Here is a 13,366-nt window from a genome sequence, read left to right on the forward strand (position 1 = left end):
GAAACCAAATAAAATAAAATGATTTTTTCAGGGAGAATTTAGAAAACAAATAAAACCAAAAATAGGCGTTCTATGGCCCACTGACTGAGAGAGAGAGAGAGATGGAACGCTTAGTACTGGCACACAAGCCCAAAGGGCAATATTAATCTCCCTTTTTTTTTCCAGGGAGAATTTCTAAAACCCAAAAAAAAAATAAAATAGGCTTTCTATGGCCCACTATTTGTGAGAGAGATGGGACGCTCAGGACTGGCACAGATGGCACGCTCAGGACTGGCACAGAAGCCCAGAGGCCAATATTAATCTCCCTTTTTTTCTGGGAGAATTTATAAAACCAAAAAAATATTTAAATAGGCTTTCTATGGCCCACTATTTGTGAGAGAGATGGCACGCTCAGGACTGGCACAGATGGCACGCTCACAACTGGCACACAAGCCCAGAGGCCAATATTAATCTCCCTTTTTTCAGGGAGAATTTCTAAAACCCAAAAAAAAAATAAAATAGGCTTTCTATGGCCCACTATTTGTGAGAGAGATGGGACGCTCAGGACTGGCACAGATGGCACGCTCAGGACTGGCACAGAAGCCCAGAGGCCAATATTAATCTCCCTTTTTTTCTGGGAGAATTTATAAAACCAAAAAAATATTTAAATAGGCTTTCTATGGCCCACTATTTGTGAGAGAGATGGCACGCTCAGGACTGGCACAGATGGCACGCTCACAACTGGCACACAAGCCCAGAGGCCAATATTAATCTCCCTTTTTTCAGGGAAAATTGATAAAACAAAAAAAAAAATTAAATAGGCTTTCTATGGCCCACTATTTGTGAGAGAGATGGCACGCTCAGGGCTGGCACAGATGGCACGCTCAGGACTGGCACACAAGCCCAGAGGCCAATATTAATCTCCCTTTTTTTCAGGGAGAATTTATAAAACCCCCAAAAAAAATAAAATAGGCTTTCTATGGCCCACTATTTGTGAGAGAGATGGGACGCTCAGGACTGGCACAGATGGCACGCTCAGGACTGGCACAGAAGCCCAGAGGCCAATATTAATCTCCCTTTTTTTCTGGGAGAATTTATAAAACCAAAAAAATATTTAAATAGGCTTTCTATGGCCCACTATTTGTGAGAGAGATGGCACGCTCAGGACTGGCACAGATGGCACGCTCACAACTGGCACACAAGCCCAGAGGCCAATATTAATCTCCCTTTTTTCAGGGAGAATTTCTAAAACCCAAAAAAAAAATAAAATAGGCTTTCTATGGCCCACTATTTGTGAGAGAGATGGGACGCTCAGGACTGGCACAGATGGCACGCTCAGGACTGGCACAGAAGCCCAGAGGCCAATATTAATCTCCCTTTTTTTCTGGGAGAATTTATAAAACCAAAAAAATATTTAAATAGGCTTTCTATGGCCCACTATTTGTGAGAGAGATGGCACGCTCAGGACTGGCACAGATGGCACGCTCACAACTGGCACACAAGCCCAGAGGCCAATATTAATCTCCCTTTTTTCAGGGAGAATTTCTAAAACCCAAAAAAAAAATAAAATAGGCTTTCTATGGCCCACTATTTGTGAGAGAGATGGCACGCTCAGGGCTGGCACAGATGGCACGCTCAGGACTGGCACACAAGCCCAGAGGCCAATATTAATCTCCCTTTTTTTCTGGGAGAATTTATAAAACCAAAAAAATATTTAAATAGGCTTTCTATGGCCCACTATTTGTGAGAGAGATGGCACGCTCAGGACTGGCACAGATGGCACGCTCACAACTGGCACACAAGCCCAGAGGCCAATATTAATCTCCCTTTTTTCAGGGAAAATTTATAAAACAAAAAAAAAAATTAAATAGGCTTTCTATGGCCCACTATTTGTGAGAGAGATGGCACGCTCAGGGCTGGCACAGATGGCACGCTCAGGACTGGCACACAAGCCCAGAGGCCAATATTAATCTCCCTTTTTTTCAGGGAGAATTTATAAAACCAAAAAAAAAAATAAATAGGCTTTCTATGGCCCACTATTTGTGAGAGAGATGGCACGCCTAGGGCTGGCACAGATGGCACGCTCAGGACTGGCACACAAGCCCAGAGGCCAATATTAATCTCCCTTTTTTTCAGGGAGAATTTATAAAACCCCAAAAAAAATAAAATAGGCTTTCTATGGCCCACTATTTGTGAGAGAGATGGCACACTCAGGACTGGCACACAAGCCCAAAGGCCAATATTAATCTCCCACTGTATTTTTATCAGGGAGAATTTATACACCCCACAAAAAAAAATACAGAAAAATGAAAAGGCTTTCTATGGCCCACTATGTGAGAGAGATGGCACACACAGGGATGGCACTCTAGCAGAAATGCCAAATTGCCAATCTTAATCTCCCACCAAAAAAAAAAAAAAAAAAAAAACAGGGAATGTCCTACAATTACTATCTCCCTGCCTGCAGTAATCTCAGCCAGGTATGGCAGGCAGCTACTATCTCCCTGCCTGCAGTAATCTCAGCCAGGTATGGCAGGCAGCAATAAGGAGTGGACTGATGCACAAATGAAATAAAAAGTGTGGACAAACAAAAAAGATAGCTGTGCAGAAAGGAAGGAACAAGAGGATTTGTGCTTTGAAAAAAGCAGTTGGTTTGCACAGCGGCGTACACACAGCAATGCAGCTATCAGGGAGCCTTCTAGGGCAGCCCAATGAGCTACAGCGCTGAGGGGAAAAAAAAAAAAAAAAAAACTTCCACTGTCCCTGCACACCGAGGGTGGTGTTGGACAGTGCAAATCGCTGCAGCACAAGCGGTTTTGTGGTTAATGGACCCTGCCTAACGCTATCCCTGCTTCTGACAAAGCGGCAGCAACCTCTCCCTAAGCTCAGATCAGCAGCAGTAAGATGGCGGTCGGCGGGAACGCCTCTTTATAGCCCCTGTGACGTCGCAGACAGCAAGCCAATCACTGCAATGCCCTTCTCTAAGATGGTGGGGACCAGGACCTATGTCATCACGCTGCCCACACTCTGCGTTTACCTTCATTGGCTGAGAAATGGCGCTTTTCGCGTCATTGAAACGCGACTTTGGCGCGAAAGTCGCGTACCGCATGGCCGACCCCGCACAGGGGTCGGATCGGGTTTCATGAAACCCCGACTTAGCCAAAAGTCGGCGACTTTTGAAAATGTTCGACCCGTTTCGCTCAACCCTACTGACCACTATTATCTACAGAATTTCTGATTCAATTGATAATGGGTGCTATTGCTTATAGTTCACTCCCTTCAGTCCCGAGGGTGGGGATGAGATTGTTTCCAAAAGAAATTCTGTACAGGATTACATTTAACCTAAGGCTGGCTCTTCCTTCTCCATAACATATCAATACTGGATTATGTTTTCTCGGTTATTGCTCCTAGAAATGTAAGAATACAGTATATAACAGCTAGGATACAGTTTTCCTTGACTTAAGGAAAGTTCTTTACCATCACAATTACCGTATATACTCGAGTATAAGCTGTCCCGGGTATAAGCCGACCCCCTAATTTTGCCACAAAAAACTGGGAAAACTTAATGACTCGAGTATAAGCCTAGGGTGGGAAATGCAGCAGCTACTGGTAAATTTCAAAACTAAAAATAGATACCAATAAAAGTAAAATTAATTGAGACATCAGTAGTTTAAGTGTTTTTGAATATCCATATTGAATCAGGAGCCCTATATAATGCTCCATACAGTTTATGATGGGCTCCATAAGATGCTCCATATTAAAATATGCCCCATACAATGCTGCACAAATGTTGATTATGGCCCCATAAGATACTCCATACAGACATTTGCCCCATATAATGCTGCACAAATGCTGATTATGGCCCGATAAGATGCTCCAAAGAGATATTTGCCCCATATAATGCTGTGCATGGCCCCACAAGATGCTCCATACAGATATTTGCCCCATCGAATGCTGCACATGGCCCCATAGAGATATTTGCCCCATATAATGCTGCACATGGCCCCATAAGATGCTCCATACAGATATTTGCCCCATATAATGCTGCACATGGCCCCATAGAGATATTTGCCCCATATAATGCTGCACATGGCCCCATAAGATGCTCCATACAGATATTTGCCCCATATAATGCTGCACATGGCCCCATACAGATATTTGCCCCATATAATGCTGCACGTGGCCCCATACAGATATTTGCCCCATAAAATGCTGCACATTGCCCCATACAGATATTTGCCCCATATAACGCTGCACATGGCCCCATAAGATGCTCCATACAGACATTTGCCCCCATTTGCTATTGCTGCGTAAAAAAAAAAAAGACATACTCACCTCTCAGGCCCCCGAAACTTGCTATATTCGCCTGTTCCCCATTCCACCAACGGCCGCCGCTGTATCTTCCCTTTTCTCTGCACTGACGTTCAGGCAGAGGGTGGCGCGCACACTAATCGAGTCACCGCGCACTCTGACCTGAGCGTCACTGCAGAGGACAGAGAAGACGCAGCGGCGGCTGTCGGTGGAACGGGGAACAGGTGAATATCGCGCACTGCGTTATACTCACCTGCTCCCGGTGAGGTCCCTGGATGTCCCTGGTTCTCCGGCACCGGCAGCTTCTTCCTGTATTGAGTGGTCACATAGTACCGCTCATTACAGTAATGAATATGCGGCTCCACCCCTATGGGAGTGGAGCCAGGTCCATATTCATTACTGTAATGAGTGGTACCATGTGACCACTCACTACAGGAAGAAGCTGTCAGCACCCGGAGAACCAGGGACATCCAGGGACCAGGAGCAGGTGAGTATTATTACACAGCTGCTACTCCCCCTCTCCTGCCGACCCCTGGGTATAACTCGAGTATAAGCCGAAAAGGGCAATTTCAGCCTAAAAAAAATGGGCTGAATTTCTCGGCTTATAATCGAGTATATACGGTAGATACTTTTTGTACAGCGTATAGGTACAACCAGTGGATGGCACAGGCACATGTAGCAGGTATTGTGCCTATCTGATTGCCATAGGGTGTAATATACAGCAGATATCCTGCTCATCTAAGAAGATTGACTGAGATTGATTGAGATTGAGGTAGGGGCTTTAGACAATCTAAAGTGGCAAATCAGAATCAAAAATCTACATAGTAATCCACATAATTTAATGTCAATTTGCCAGCCAAATTTTATTTTCAAGACATTAAAAAATTGAAGCATGTAAAAAAAAAAAAAGAAGGTAAATTAAGTTCAGTAAATAACTGAAAACATCCCCCCTAAAAATAATTTTCTTTTTTTCATGAAAAATATGGTATGGAAATAAACAAAAACAACAACAAATCTTTATGATACTACTTCAATAGAACACAATATATGTTATATGTAGAGTTGAGCGACTTTTACTTTTTTAGGATCGAGTCGGGTTTCGCGAAACCCCACTTTGTCAAAAGTCGGGTCGGGTGAAATCGGCCGATTATTTAAAAAAGTCGGGGGCCGACCGAAACACGAAACCCAATGCAAGTCAATGGGGAATCAAAGTCGGCAGTGAGTGGAGGACAGGAAAACACCTACAGTGCCCATTTTAATGCCAAAAACATCAATTCTTATTTCTTAAGCTTGTCAGTCTTAATTTACTTTATAATAATAGTTAGGCATTGAAAACAGGGGGTCATTTGGCTAAAGTTGTGGGGGAGTAGGGCTGGCTCAAGATTTTCGTGGGCCCAGGAAACGCGGAATACGTCACGGTGGTGGAGCAGGGAGAGGTAAGTATTTCAACTTTGCAAGTGCTGTGATCCTGAGCAAGCAGGGGGGGTCCACTCGTTGGCACTTGGCACTAGCACAGGGCCCCTCATAGTACAGCGTTGTGTTTGACGGCGGGTGGCACCTCCCACTGCCAGAGACACTTTTGCATAATACAAGGGGCCCTGTGCCAGTGACGTCGCCAACGAGTATGCCCCCCCACCTGATGAAGGAACCTGCACTTTCATCTGCACCTTCCTCTTTGTCCCAGTGTAAGGTGGTATAGTATGCGGGAAGGGGAACATGACTTTCGGCAGGGTCAGATTCAGGCTGTGTAGAGTACAAGGGGAATGTAGTGGTCTGGGTCAATGTACCAGCAGACTCATCTAGCAGTGGCTGGGCAATGGGCAGGATGAGGAGGAAACACAGATATAGGCCCAAATAATAAAGTAGGTTAAATGCAGTTCAAAATTGGTAGCAGGACTAAACAGGCGGCATTGCTTTGTTCAGTGGAGGACAACTGTAATGAGTGGCGCAGACACAGTTTGTAGGCCCACAATAAAAAAGTAGGCTAAATGCAGTTCAAAATTGGTAGCAGGACTAAACAGGCAGCCTAGCTTTGTTCAGTGGAGGACAACTGTAATGAGTGGCGCAGACACGGTTAGTAGGCCCAAATACAAAAGTAGGCTTAAAGCAGTTCAAAATTGGTAACAGGACTAAACAGGCGGCATAGCTAGGTACTGGGGTGGGCTCCTCTGCTGAGTAGCAGACAGTGGTAGTTGTCGCAAAGTATTAACTGGTCTAAATGGAGGCCAGGGCCCCTGTATATTTTAACTATCATCTATCATTTCAACAAATTTGTATTGGCACTGCCATTGAAGGATTTAACAGCACAGACTACACAGTGGTGGAGCAGGGAGAGGTAAGTATTGCAAGTGGTAGAGCACTGTTCGAGCTGGGGGGGAACACTCTCTCGTGGGCGGCGGTACTAGCACAGGGCCCCTCATATTACGACGGTGTGTCTGACATTGGTTGTGCACCACCACCGTCAGAGACACTTCATTGTAATATGAGGGACCCTGTGCCAGTGCCGTCGCCCAAGAGTGGGCGCACCCACCTCTCCAGGCAAACGGCACTCGCACGGGTCCTTGAGCCAGGTGGTAACCATGGCCCTGTGGAGGGAGTCAGCCCATTTAGGGAGGTATAAAAATGGCCTATGGTGGACATTCAACAGCTGCAAATGGCGGAATTGGAGAAGTCAGTAAGAGGAGGCCAAAAGCAAGACATTTTTCAGGCAAGATACGTGTCAGCAGGAGAAGGTGGGGCAAAATAATTTGAAATCCATGATTGGTTCATTTTAATGAAGGTTAGATCATCAACATTCTGGGTAGCCAGACGTGTCCTTTTTTCGGTCAGTATTGAACCAGCAGCACTGAAGACTCTTTCTAATAGCACACTAGAAGCAGGGCAAGCGAGCTCCTGTAATGCATATTCTGCCAATTCAGGCCAGGTGTCTATTTTAGATGCCCAGTAATCAAAGGGGAATGACCTGTGAGAAAGAACATCAAGGGAGGAAAAGTAGTTCGTAACCATACTGGACAAACGCTGTCTCCTGTCACTTTGAATCCATGCAGTGGCAGAAAGTGGCTGGAAGATATATGAAAAATACAAGGACTGTAGTACAATTTCAATCTCCCTACAACAATGATCTCAGGAAAAGTATGGCAACAATAAAAAGGACTGCTGCACACAAAAGTGTGGACAAATAAACAAGATAACTGTGCAAAAAGGAGCAACAGGATTTTTGCTTTTAAAAAAGCAGTTGGTTTGCACAGCGGCGTGCAAACAGCAATGCAGCTATCAGGGAGCCATATAGGGCAGCCTAATAAGCTACAGAGCTGATGCACAAAAATATAGCCTCCACTGTCCCTGCAAACAAATGGTGGTGTTGGACAGTGGAAATCGCTACAGCACAAGCAGTTTCGGGGCTTAATCTTCCCTCCCTAACTATATCCCTTCGTCTGATGAAGCTGCGGCAACCTTTCCCTATGCTACGATCGGCAGAAGTAAGATGGTGGTCGGCGTGCACGCTCCTTCATAGGCCCTGTGACGCTGCAGAAAGCAAGCTAATCACTGTCATGCCCTTCTCTAAGATGGTGGGGACCGAGACCTATGTTATCACGCTGCCCACACTCTGCATCCTCCTTCATTGGCTGAAAAATGGCGCTGAAAGCATCATACGAAACGCAACTTTGGTGCGAAGATCGCCGACCTCATGGCCGATCCCAAACTAGGATTGGGTCGGGTTTCATGAAACCCGACTTTGCCGAAAGTCGGCGATTTTTGAATTTGTCTGATCCGTTTCGATCAACCCTAGTTATATGTACAGTGGGTATGGAAAGTATTCAGACCCCTTTAAATTTGTCATGCCCTTCTCTAAGATGGTGGGGACCGAGACCTATGTCATCACGCTGCCCACACTCTGCATCCTCCTTCATTGGCTGAAAAATGGCACTGAAAGCGTCATAAGAAATGCAACTTTGGTGCGAAGATCGCCGACCTCATGGCCGATCCCAAACTAGGATTGGGTCGGGTTTCATGAAACCCGACTTTGCCGAAAGTCGGCGATTTTTGAATTTGCCTGATCCGTTTCGCTCAACCCTAGTTATATGTACAGTGGGTATGGAAAGTATTCAGACCCCTTTAAATTTTTCAATCTTAGTTTCATTGCAGCCATTTGGTAAATTCAAAAAAGTTCATTTTTTTCTCATTAATGTACACTCTGCACCCCATCTCGACTGAAAAAAACAGAAATGTAGTAATTTTTGCAACTGTATTAAAAAAGAAAAACTTAAATATCACATGGTCATAAGTATTCAGACCCTTTGTTCAATATTCAGTAGAAGCACTTTTTTGAGCTAGTACAGCCATGAGTCTTCTTGGGAATGATGCAACAAGTGTTTCACACCTGGATTCGGAGATCCTCTGCCATGCTTTCTTGCAGAACCACTCAAGTTCCATCAGGTTTTATGGTGAACATTGGTTGACAGCCATTTTCAGGTCTCTCCAGAGATGCTCCATTGGGTTTAGGTCAGGGCTCTGGCTGGGCCAGTCAAGAATGGTCACAGAGTTGTTCTGAAGCCACTCCTTTGTTATTTTAGCTGTGTGCTTAGCGTCATTGTCTTGTTGGAAGGTGAGCCTTCGGCCAAATCTGAGGTCCAGAGCACTCTGGATGAAGTTTTCATCCAGGATATCTCTGTACTTGGCCGCATTCATGTTTCCTTCAATGACAACCAGTTGTCCTGTCCCTGCAGCTGTAAAACACCCCCATAGCTTGATGCTGCCACCACCATGTTTCACTGTTGGGATTGTATTATGCAGGTAATGAGCAGTGCCTGGTTTTCTTTACACATACAGCTTAGAACTATCACCAAAAAGGTCTCATCAGACCAGAGAATCTTATTTCTCATAGTCTGGGAGTCCTTTATGTGTTTTTAGCAAACTCTATGCGGGCTTTCATATGTTTTGCACTGAGGAAAGGTTTCCGTCGGGCCACTCTGCCATAAAGGCCTGACTGGTGGAGGGCTACAGTTGACTTTGTGGAACTTTCTCCCATCTCCATACTACATCTCTGGAGCTCAGCCACAGTATCTTGTGGTTCTTCTTTAACTCTCTCACCAATGCTCTTCTCCCACGATTGCTCAGTTTGGCTAGACAGCCAGGTCTAGGAAGAGTTCCGGTGGTCCCAAATTTCTTCCATTTAAGTTTTATGGAGGCCACTGTGATCTTAGGAACCTTGAGTACTGCAGAAATTCTGTTGTAACCTTGGCCAGATCTGTGCCTTGCCACAATTCTGTGTCTGAGCTCCTTGGTCAGTTCCTTTGACCTCATGATTCTCATTTGGTCTGACATGCACTGTGAGCTGTGAGGTCTTATGTAGACAGGTGTGTGCCTTTCCACATCAAGTCCTATCAATTTAATTAAACACAGCTGGACTCCAATGAAGGAATAGAACCATCTCAGGGAGAATCACAAGGAAATGGGCAGTATGTGACTTAAATATGAGTGTCTGAGCTAAGAGTCTGAATACTTATGACTAGGCTTGAGCGAAACGGATCCGACAAATTCAAAAGTCGCCGACTTTTGGCAAAGTTGGGTTTCATGAAACCTGACCCGATCCTAGTGTGGGATCGACCATGCGGTCGGCGATCTTCGCGACAAAGTTGCGTTTCGTATGACGTGTTTGGCGCCATTTTTTCAGCCAATGAAGGAGCATGGGCAGAGTGATGACATAGGTCTTAGGGGCGTGCACGCCTATCACCATCTTCTCGCTTGTGCGCTGTAGCGATTTGCAATGTGTAACACCAGCTTTTCTGGAGAGAGAGAGAGAGATTTCCCATTGATTTTGCATTGGGTTTCGTGTTTCAGTCAATCCCCGAATTTTTGCTATAATCGGCCGATTTCACTCGACTCGACTTTTGAGATAGTCGGGTTTCACGAAACCCGACTCGACCCTAAAAAAGTAAAAGTCGCTCAACCCTACTTATGACCATGTGATATTTCAGATTTTCTTTTTTATAAAATTTGCAAAAATTTCTACATTTCTGTTTTTTGCAGTCAAGTGTAAGAGTGTAAATTAATATGAAAAAATTAACTTTTTTGAATTTACCAAATGGCTGCAATGAAACAAAAAGTTAAAAATTTAAAGGGGTCTGAATACTTTCCGCACTCACTGTATATACAGCTCTGGCAAAAATTAAGAGACCTCTGCAAAATGTTCAGTTTGTCAGATTTTTCTCTTTATAGGTATATTTTTGAGTAAAATGTAAATTGTTCTTTTATTCTATAAACTTCTGACAATATGTCTCCGAATTTCCAAGCTATAAATTTTGTATTTTTTTTTTCTGACAAAGAAAAATGATTAAAAAAAACAGTGCTATCAGACCTCAAATAATGCAAATAAAATAAGATACTTATCATTTAGAAACAACAATACTAATGTTTCAAGAGTTTAGAAATCAATATTTTGTGTAAAAACCATGATTTTTAATCAGAGCTTTCATGTGTCTTGGCATGCTTTCCACCAGTCTTTCACACTGCTTCTGGCGCAAAAATTTAAGCAGTTTTTCTTTGTTTGATGACTTGTGACTATCCATCATCCTCTTGATTACATTCTGGAGGTTTTCAATGGGGTTCAGGTCTGGAGATTGGGCTGCCCATGACAGAGCCTAAACCCACTTGAAAAAGAAGGACAAAGGAAAGGCAAATGTGGAAGCTGTTTGCTTGGTTGTTTTTTGCAGCCATCTTGCAAAAAAAGCAAACTTCCAAGTCAATCTATATATGTTATGTTCCTTAAAATGGAGTAAAACCCCCCACAAAACACAGTTTTTAAAATTCAAGTGCTTTGCTAGTTAGTAGTTACGAGTATCAAAATATGACTAAAAAAAGTTTTTTCCTTATAAAACTCTATTTTATTAATGACCAGAAGTATTTTTGGTTTTGCATTTTCATTTTTTGCTCCCCTTCTCAGAGCCATAACTTTTTTATTTTGTGGTCAAAATGGCCATGTGAAGGCTAGTTTTTGCGGGACGAGTTGTACTTTTGAACACCATCATTGGTTTTACCATATTGTGTACTGGAAAATGGGGAAAAAATTCCAAGTGTGATGAAATTGCAAAAAAGTGTAATTCCACAATTGGTTTTGTTCTGTTTTTTTACTAGGTTCACTAAATACTAAAACTGACCTGCCATTATGATTCTCCATACGAGTCCATAGACATCAAACATGTCTAGGTTCTTTTTTATCTAAGTGGTGAAACAAATTCCAAAGTTTGTTAAAAAAAATAAAGTGCCACTTTCCGATACCCGTAGCGACTTTTCATGATTTCAGGTTGGCTGAGGGCTTATTTTTTGTGTGCTGAGCTGACATTTTTAAAGATGCCATTTTGGTGCAGATATGATCTTTTGATCGCCTGTTATTGCATTTTAATGCAATGCTGCGGTGACCAATAAAAGGTAATTCTGGAGTTTTGACTTTTTTTCTTGTCACACCGTTTAGTGTTCGGGTTAATTATTTTTTTATATTGATAGATCGGGCGATCCTGACCAAATATGTGTATGTTTGATTTTTTTTATTGTTTTATTTTGAATGGGCAAAAGGGGTGTGATTTTAACATTTATATATAATTTTTTTTTAATTTTTTAAAACTTTTTTTTAACTTTTGGCATGCTTCAATAGTCTCCATAGGAGACTAGAAGCTGCCATGACCTGATCGCCCCTGCTACATACAGGCAATGATCAGATTGTCTGTATGTAGCAGAATTGCTGACTTGCTATGAGTGCCGACCACTGTGCGGTGCTCACAGCAATCCAGCAGTGATAACCATAGAGGTCTGCTGGAGACCTCTAGTTGTCATGCCAACCTATCGGTGACCAGCGGTCATGTGACATGAGTTCCGATGGGCTGAATTTACAACACGCTTGCTAGAAGCGCATGTCAAATGCCGCTGTCAGACAGCGGCATTTAACGGATTAACAGCCGCAGGTGGATTGCGATTCCACGTGCAGCTGTTCCGGGCACATGTCAGTTGTTCAAAACAGCTGACATGTGTTGGAAAAGATGTGAGGCCACATCAAAGGGAGGGCATACTAATACGCCCAATATTGGAAAGGAATGAAGAAAAAGTAGAACAATTAAAAAGAAAAAGATATACATTTGGCATTGCTTAATCACTGCTACTGCAAGTCTACGTTGTATAAAAAAATAACAAAAACTACAGGTACTTCTCACAAAATTAGAATATCATCAAAAAGTTAATTTATTTCAGTAATTCAATACATAAGGTGAAACTCATACATTATATAGATCGTTACAAACAGAGTGATCTATTTCAAGTGTTTATTTCTGTTTTTGTTGATGATTATAGCCAATGAAAACCCAAAAGTCATTATCTCAGTAAATTAGAATAATTAACATAAAACACCTGCTAAGGCTTCCTAGGCATTCAAAAATGTCCCTTAGTCTGTTTCAGTAGGATCCACAATCATGGAGAAAACTGCCGACTTGACAGATGCACAGAAGGTAGTCATGAACACACTTCACAATGAGGGTAAGACACAAAAGGTCGTTGCTAAAGGACCTGGCTGTTCACAGAGTGCTGTATCCATGCATATTAATGAAAAGTTGAGAAGAAGGAAAAAGTGTGGTAGGAAATGGTGCACTAGTAACTGGGATAACTACAACCTTGAAAGAATTGTTAAGAAAAGGCAATTCAAAAATTGGGGGGAGATTCACAAGGAATGGACTACTGTTGGAGTAATTGCTTCAAGAGCCACCACACACAGATGTATCCAGGACATGGGCTACAAGTGTCGCATTCCTTGTGTCAAACCACTCATGGCCAATAAACAAGTCCAAAAGCGTGTTACCTGGGCCAAGGAGAAAAAGAACTGGACTGTTGCTCAGTGGTCCAAGGTGTTGTTTCATATAAAAGTAAATTTTGCATTTCATTTGGAAATTAAGGTCCCAGAGTCTGGAGGAAGAATGAAGAGGCATACAATCCAAGCTGCTTGAAGTCTAGTGTGAAGTTTCCATAATAAGTGATGGTTTGGGGAGCCATGTCATCTGCCACTGTTGGTTCACTGTGTTTTATCAAGTCAGTGCAG

The 13,366-nt window shown here is 43.0% G+C and overlaps 1 long non-coding RNA gene across 1 annotated transcript in view; it reads right to left on the reverse strand.

Annotated features, from left to right (window-relative positions):
* Nucleotides 1-13,366, reverse strand: part of LOC138641362 (uncharacterized) — a 141,223-nt gene that overhangs the window by 14,367 nt on the left and 113,490 nt on the right. The gene's annotated exons all lie outside the window — the stretch shown is intronic.

This window comes from Ranitomeya imitator, chromosome 6 (genome assembly GCF_032444005.1).
Source record: "Ranitomeya imitator isolate aRanImi1 chromosome 6, aRanImi1.pri, whole genome shotgun sequence".
NCBI lineage: Eukaryota > Metazoa > Chordata > Amphibia > Anura > Dendrobatidae > Ranitomeya > Ranitomeya imitator.